Consider the following 8,729-nt stretch of genomic DNA (forward strand, 5'->3'; position numbering starts at 1 on the left):
ACTTGAGTCTGAGCAAACTGCAGGCAATTATGAAGGACGGGGAGGCCTGGCGTGCTGCAGTCCGTGGAGTCACAGAGTCAGACACCACTGAGCAACGGAACAAGAGCAATCTTGTCTCTTCATCTGGGACATAACTTTCTGCTTTTTCATCATGATTAACTTTCTGTAGTATGGTTTTTTAGTGCTGTGGGACCGTGCTTCTTGCTTCCTCAGTCTCCCTCTGATGGAAGAGGCTAAGTGTAAGCTTCCTGATGAGAGGAACCGCCATGGGAAAAACTGGCTCCTGCTCTGGTGGGCAGGGCCTTGCTCGTTTGCTGACGGCTGGGGTTGTGCTCCCTCCCAGTTGGTTGTTTGGCCTGAGGCAACCCAACCCGGGGTCTAGGGATAGTGTTTTAAAATTATTAGTGAAAAGGACATGATATGCCTGGGTAAATCTGAAGTAACTCTAACCAAGTAAAAGTAGGTTTACCATCCAAATTATATAGATATAGTTTTCCAAGTCAGAGACATAACTGGACTGGTACTTACCTAATTTTGTCACTATAACCATTCAACATACATGTGAGGACATAGGCAGCTATCCATCACTTACTGTAAACTTTTTTTTTTTTTGGCTTAACCTATGAAGGAACCCAAAGAATGATATCTATACGGAAGTTGTTCATACCTGTTGGTTTCCTAGAAGAAGAAACAAAATAAACCAGTGAACCACAGTTACAGGAGCTGTCTAATCATTAATGATACAGAACCGGAACTGATTATCTTCATTTAATCTGACAGGTAGGTCACTAATGACTCACGAGAGCAGCTGCAGTGCTCTGTCAGGGCCTGACCCAGTGGAGGTGGCACCATCGCCGAATGCATTGCTAGTGGGCTGGCTCTGTGCTGACCTTCCCTAGGCCTCACTTTGTTTCTCCCTTGAGCTATGTGTTGAGTAAAGGAGCTTGCTAAATCGTGGCTGTTATTAAATTAGGAAAAGTCAACTTGATTGCTTCTCTCATGTCTCTGGCCCCAGATGCCCAAAGCTGAGTTCAGTGTACCTGTTTGTGTACCCAGAACGCCCTGTGCTCACCTACTCCTACACCACTTACAGTGCTGCCTTGCCATTGGTAGCAATCATGTCTGTGTCCCCACTCGACTACATTTCCTTCATGAAATATTTTACCATTAAAGCAAAAAAAAAAAAAAGAAATATCTTACCATTAAAGAGTCTCCAGAAAGTCTGCCTTTTCAGTTAGGAGATGCTATATTCCCTCTCTATTCATAGCAAGTGCGTTAGTAGTAAAGTTGTGTCTGACTCTTTGCAACCCTGTGGACTGTTCATGGAATTCCCTAGGCAAGAACACTGGAGTGGGTTGCCATGTCCTTCTCCAGGCGATCTTCCCAGTTTAGGGATCGAACCTGGATCTCCCATATTGCAGATGGCAGATTCTTTACCATCTGAGCCACCAGGGAAGCAGTTCATAGCAAAGAGGCTTCTTACTGTTAGACTTGAACGCATCATGAAACCATTCAACCCTGATTTATCTTATATAATAAAGTATATTGTATAATATATAATGCTTATATAATAAAGTATTTTTATGTATATCCTAGAGAGTAATAGTTTGAAAATTATTTGTAAATCACTAAGGAAGTTCAATGGGGTTTCCCTGGTGGCTCAGTGGTGAAGAATTTGCCTGCAAATGCAGGACAGGTGGATTTGGTGTCTGGATCAGGAAGATCCTCTGAGAAGGAAACAGCAACCCACTCCAGTATTCTTGCCTGGGAAATCCCAGGACAGAGGAAACTGATGGGCTACAGTCCATGGGGTCACAGAGTTGGACACGACTTAGCAACAACAAGAAGGAAGTTCAAATGTCAAGTTTTCTAGAGAACTTTTCAATCCACACACTAAGCTTAAATCAATATCTACACCAGAGCTGAATTAAATGATGTTAATGTCATTATGCATTCTTTAAGGTAGAGAGTCTCTTGTCCGTTTCTGTATCCACAGTGTTTCAAAGTTCTTAACATATCACTCAGTAAGTATATGTCCAGTGAATTAAGACACATGTAAATGTAGAGCCAGTATAGTTGTCCTTTAGTCACTCACGAGAAACCTCAGAGACTTCAGTCTAGCTTTTTTAAAGAGCCCATGCATGTTTGAGATATGTTGCCTAATGGCTACAAGACCATCAGTTTCTATAGAGTTGGTAAGCTTTATGTAGAGCCTTAAACAAGCATACACCATGGGCCTAAATGAATATTTGGTTTGTAGTAAACAAAGGGATGAATTCTATAATTCAGTGTCCTTTATATAAAGATACATAATAATTTTTAAAGAGAGTCCCAAGGAGACTTTTAAGACACCAAGGAGATCAAACCAGTCAATCCTAAGGATATCAACCCTGAATATTCATTGGAAGGACTGGACTGATGCTGAAGTGAAGCTCCAATACTTTGGCCACGACGCAAAGAGCTGACTCACTGGAAAAGACCCTAATGCTGGGAAAGACTGGGGACAGAAGGAGAAGGGGGCGACAGAGGATAAGATGGTTAGATGGCATCACCAACTCAATGGACATGAGTTTGAGCAAACTCCAGGAGATAGTGAAGGACAGGGAAGTCATGGGGTTTCAAAGAGTCAGACACAAGTTAGTAGCTGAACAACAACAAGATTTATTACAGGAAAAAAGTTTGTATTCCTGAAAAAAACTTGCGTGCTTCTTTTCATTAGGCAGTAAGAACTTGTCTTCTCCCAACTTCTTGGGAGAGCAAAGTGAGATGGTTCCAAGAATATCTTAATTGGTCTCCCTTTTCTCCTCTTTCAAACCAATACTTCTACACTGCCACCAGAATTACCTTCTGATAATCCACAGATGGCAAGATTAGATCCCATGCCCCAGTTTATTTTTCTAGTAATAAATCCCCAATCTAGTTTTCCAATATTTAAGCCCTAATCTATTTTTCCCTTGTTATGCCCCTCTCTTTCACTCTTTCACTTGCCTTTACTGCAATTTGTGTGCCATGTTTCAACCATAAGATTTTCTCATACGCTCAGCACATCTTGCTTATTCCCACCTCCATGACATTCCTGATGTTATTTCCTCCACCTTACAATGCTCTTTCTTCTTTTTATTCCAAGTATTAGTTCCCTAATTCCCAGATCAAAGATTTTATCCTTTGATCTTGCACTACCTATGTTTGAATCAAGGTTATTTGACTTCTTTAAGCCTTGGTTTCCTCACTGGCAGTATTGTTTCATATCTGATAGAGTCGTTGTGAAGAGGCTTGTAAGTACTCAACAAATATTAGCTCTTAGTATTAATAAAATTTCTATTTACCTGAAATATATTTTTGTCATTCTCTATAGCTTAATTTATGTACTTAGATTATTAGTGCCATGGTCCTCGAATAGAATCCATTTCAAAGTTCTCTTGTTGAGCCCCTCCTCACATAATCCACAACCTAGATAATTGACTTTAGTTTTACTATTGTTATTCATCTGACATTTAACACTGTCTTAATGTAGCCATTGCGATTTTCTGTTCTCCAGATTGGCTTAGGACAGTAATGGTTGTATCTTTTGTATGTCTGTATATGTATGTCTCTGAGTAATATTTCTGCCATGGATTTGAATTTAGAATCTGCCAAATTGATATGTGCTTATATTTGCAAAACTAGGAACTGTTCAATCAATGGTAGCATTGCGCATTATATAATTTAAGCTTACATATCATATCCTATTTGGGTCTCACAATAATCCTATTAGGTGGTGGTATGCCTATGGTAGCAGTATTCCTGTTATTATCATTATACCAAAGAATGATAGTGATTTAACTAACACAGATGGCTATGCCATCAGAAGAGCATTTTGTAAGAGACCTAAGTATGCTGAAATTTCTCTAAGTTTCTTATTCTCTTTCACTATAAAGCCATTAATTATCCTTTTCTCCCAAGATTGCTTCTCTGCTTATGAGTCAACGTTTATGACTCTAAGTGGGTCTTTGTTTCAAGATCTGTATCTTTGTACATGGCAGCCATTTTCTCAGAACTAATGTCATGTTACATCATCTGACACACAATGTCAGAACCACTTTCAAACTTGTATAAATCCCTTTGTTCTTTTGGTATGAGGAAAATATGTAATGTATATGGAAGAAAACGTAAAATCTGAATGGGACTCATAGGAAATCTTTCTGATTATGAGCATGACAGTTTACAAATTTGAGTAGGTGCTATATTCTTCACCAACCCAGCAAACCAATGAAGCAGTAGTTAATATTCTTAAACATTGTATAGCTTGGGTCTTATCATGGACATTGTTTAATATTTTTTTCTTTCAAGGATCTATGCAAAGTATATCCTTTCAGTTGGGAGGCACTATTATATTACTTTATTATTCAGCTCAAATGTATCTCTCAGTATTATCCAAAGATCTTATAAGGCCAGTCAACTTTAGTTTGTCATATATTACGTGAAGGTACTATAAATTGTTTTGGATATATTCTAAATATATCCTAGATATAGCCTGAAAATTATTTATAAATCTCTAGTGAGGTTCAAATGAACAAGTTCTCTAGAGAATTTCACATTTTATTTCCTAAGATTAAAAACAGGTTAATTGAATGATGTTGATGTCATTAGACATTCTTAGGCACCCACAGTGAGATGCTACACATATGAAGACATTATCCTGTCCCACAGCTTGCAATCTAAAATTAGAAATACACAGGCAAGCCAGATAAACATAGACAGCACGCTTTTTTTTTAAGACCAAAAAAAAAAAAAAATGATGGGAGAGAAAAATGAGAGTGGTGAATCAAAAAGTCAAAGGGAATTGACACGTATTCTATCTTCTACCTTTTACCTGTAGCCTTAATTCTCTTTGTCAGAAATGATCACACTATTGAAGTCAGAGAGGGAAGCTGTCTGATAACCTCTGACAGGTGATAGAACACTAATGGCACTGCCATGCACAGTGTCCTCTGCTTCGGAGATCCCCAAATTCCTTTTATCCAGAAGTTCCGTTTGGGAGTGCACTTAAACATACTTCCTATTAGCTTGTCCCATGTGTGCAGAGTTTGGGAGTAGTGCACTGTGGCAGGCCACGAAGTCTGGACTTGAACCCAGCCCTAGCTTCCCACGTGAACGTCAGACTGAGAGCCCACTATTAACCCCCAACCTATGTGGTTAGTCTACAAGCCTGTCTGGCCTTCTCCCTGAAGTAGGTTAAAAAAGAAAAAAGCATCTCCATTGTGCCAGCCTTCATGCTCCATGTTGGGAATACAGATAAATAGAATCTAGACCCCCACTCCAGTATTCTTGCCTAGAGAATCCCATGAACAGAAGCCTGGCGGGTTACAGTCCACAGGGTCGCAAAGAGTCGGACACAACTAGCACGTAGACTCTCTTTTGGAGCTTACAGCCTATTCTGGAGAGACAGCTTAAGAACAGACTATTTTGCTCGATAACATAATGTGCTAGATGTAGCAGCACAATAGTGGTGAGGGTAAAGATCAGAAGAAGAGTACCCAGCCCAATCTGGTGGTCCGGGGTTGGGGGCAAGGAGACAGGGGATAAGTCTGAGAGCAGGACAAGACCAGGAGAGTTGCCTCCCAGAAGTCAAGAGAATGTGTTGAAAAAAGAGAGACGGAGGAGAAAAACAGAGTCAGATCCTTCAGGTACTGAACAGTATGGACAAGGCAACCCATTGGATTGACAGATGGAGGTCATTGATGACTGTTGATAGGGCAATAATTGGGGAGGTGCAGGGCAGAAAGTCAGTGTAGTGCTCATGCTGAGGAATTAAAGGGAAGTGGAAATGAAAATCTTTGCTGTGAAAAGAGTAAGTTAGAAATCTGTCACTGAGGGAAAGTTTGTCTTGACTTTTAATCAGAAAAACAGGTTTCTAATTGGAGAGAAAGGAGCTGGCTGAAGCTAAAGAGGTGAATGATGGATCAAGGGAACAGGTTCTTGATTCCAGTTCCAGATCCCACTCTTCTTCCTCCTAAGGTGGCCTGTCTCCTCCTGACTCTATTAGCTTCCTCCTCTCACGGATGGACTTTGCTTCTAGTCTCCCTGTACAGACTCAGCTGTAGCTCCCTAAAATATGACAGTGACACCAACTAAATGTCAAGAACCACAGCTGCACAGGAATCCTGACCAACTTGATTCCCACAGTATTTACTAATCTACAAAGAACTGATACACCTTTCCAGACAAAAATACTTTTGTCTACCACCTAGAGCATCTTTTCCTGGGTCAAGGTGCCCTGGGGGTTCAACTAGTAATTGGGAGGTTGTTTGTTCAAAATTGATTATAACAAAGAGAAGTCTTCTGTGAGTTATTTAATCCAGCAGCTAGTGAAACCTGAGAGTAAGCCCTTTCTAGTGACTGGAGAACCCACATCCACTTTAGAGTGCTTGCCAAAGTTTCCGCTCTCTTACAAAATTTTCTAGATTCAAAGCAGACCATCCCCCCCCCCCCTCCTTTATTACTTACAATGATGTTTCAGTGAGCTCCATCAGAAATTGCACCCTCATCTTTCTCTACCAGAGGTGTGGATACTCTTAGCAATTATATATGTTTTTTGGTGGTTTCAGCTCTTGGTGTGATTGAATTTCCAAGTTATAGGTGGTGATTTCATTTCACATTTCTTTTAATTAGTGTACTTCTTCTTTCATTCGTCTGATTTTTTTATACTCTGTTCAGTAATTTAATGAAAATACTAAAATGAAGTCATATTTTCTTTTTAAGTAAACAATGGAATTTCCATCCTCATTTTTTAAGAAAACAAATTTAGAATCTTAATAGAAAATCATCACAGCCAGATAAAACACTGGGATTGGATGTTTACTGTACTCACTGTAATGCTTATATTTATATGATTACCAGAGAGCTCATTAGAAGACTCCTGAGGAAAGAAACTTGTGTCTGTCAAGTATCTTCCTTACATCCAGATGCACTTGGTAGGTATTCAATAAACCTATGGATGGACTGACTTTAACTACAGAGTTCTAATAATGGTGATTTGTCATCTAGATAAGATCTGTCTTCCTAATGCAGAGTCCTCAGTCTCCAGTCTTGCTCTTTTACCTAATAAAATACATAAGGTAACTTGTTTTCCAAAATATCAGTATTATCCTCTTCCTACCAAGATAGGGGCAAAATAGCACTTATGTGGGATTCTGCAGGTTTAAATTTGAATTGAGAATAAAGTACCAGTCCACAACCAAAGATATATTTAACGTGCCTTAAAGTTTACTGAATTAAAGAATGAATTGGACAGTCATTTGAGACCGTTCTCTTAACAGTAAAATAAAATTATTACTTCTCGCTTCACCTTTCACACAAGATTGCTGTAGGGAACAAAAGATGCTAAAGCTTTAAAAATTGTAAAGTACATCGCTTTTCTCAGCCTTTTGGCTAAGATCAAGTGTAAAAATTGTAAAGTTCAGTACTACTTTGAAGTGGGATTTGTATGTTCACTTAATGTCTTTCCTATCAACTGGTATTTTTGCAGTAACCTTCCTATTAAAGCCCCCAACTAACTCCACAACTGTTGTACACATTTTTAATACTGCGTTTAGGCGATTTCTAATTATGCCTGGTTGCAAGTCTGTGAAGCCATGTACGACTGTGACAGAGTCGCACTTTGCAGGAAAACATTTTTCTGGAGTCGTGTTCTCGGTTTCAAATTGCTGGCAGAAGTAGCACGAAATCAGTGACTCCACCCTGTGATCACGGTACTTTAAAAACGGAAGCGGACAAAGACCTCAAAATAGTTTGCCCAAATTAAAATCACGCTGACCAACGACAGCACCCAGATGGGAGACCCGGGAAGAGTCTTAAGGGCTCGGAGTGGAGAGGCCCGGGAGTCCGAGAGCCCCTCCGCTCCCCGGTCCTCTATTGGAAGCACGACCTAGGTCCGGAGCTGAACGGTTGCGGGGGGCGGGGATGAGTGGGCCCCCGAGCGGGCGGCCAGGACCCGCGGCCGGTTGGGGGTCAGCGAGCGCCGCGGCCGTTGAAGACTCCAGCTCCCAGCAGGCACCGCTTCCGCGGCCAAGGCGCGTGGCGGCGCTGCCCGCTGGGACTCGTAGTGCGGTCTGGTAGGAGAACTCGGGAGCCAGCTTGGGCTCCTTTTCGCCCACGTTGCGGAAACTAGGCCTGGGGGTATCACGCCGGCCCACTCTCGCCTGGCGGCCCTAGGGGACGGGGTGGGGGGGGCGAGTGGAACGACTGGCTGCGGCGGGAAGAGGGCTCTTGGGGGTCGCGCACGTGGGGGGTAGTTAAGCGCCGAGAAACCCGGAAGCCCCGAGCACCGCCCACCGCCCTGGTGACGGCTCAACGCCTCTCCCGGGTGGAGGTGGGGCGGGGTGTGTGGGAGGAGGGGCCGGCCCACCCGGCTCCTCAGAGAGCCGCCCGCGAGCCGGCCCTCATCTCCCCTCCCCCACGGGCCCTACGCCACGCGGGGCCCGCCCACACCCCCACCCCCGACCCCGGCGCGTGCGCAGAAGCCCCGCCCCGTCCCAGCCCCACCCCCTACACCCGCAGTCGCCGCCGCCGCCGCCGCCACCACCACCACCGCCTCCTCTCCCTTCCTCTCTGCTCTTTTCCCCCTCCTGTTTTTCTCTTCCCTCCTCCCCCTCCGCCTCCTTGTCTCCTCCCCCTCCGGTGCTGACGCTCGCGTAGGGCCCTGGCGTCAGACGCGCGGGGGGCGGGGCGAGTGCGGCGGGGGGTATAAG

Source organism: Odocoileus virginianus, chromosome 15 (assembly GCF_023699985.2).
Source record: "Odocoileus virginianus isolate 20LAN1187 ecotype Illinois chromosome 15, Ovbor_1.2, whole genome shotgun sequence".
Lineage (NCBI taxonomy): Eukaryota > Metazoa > Chordata > Mammalia > Artiodactyla > Cervidae > Odocoileus > Odocoileus virginianus.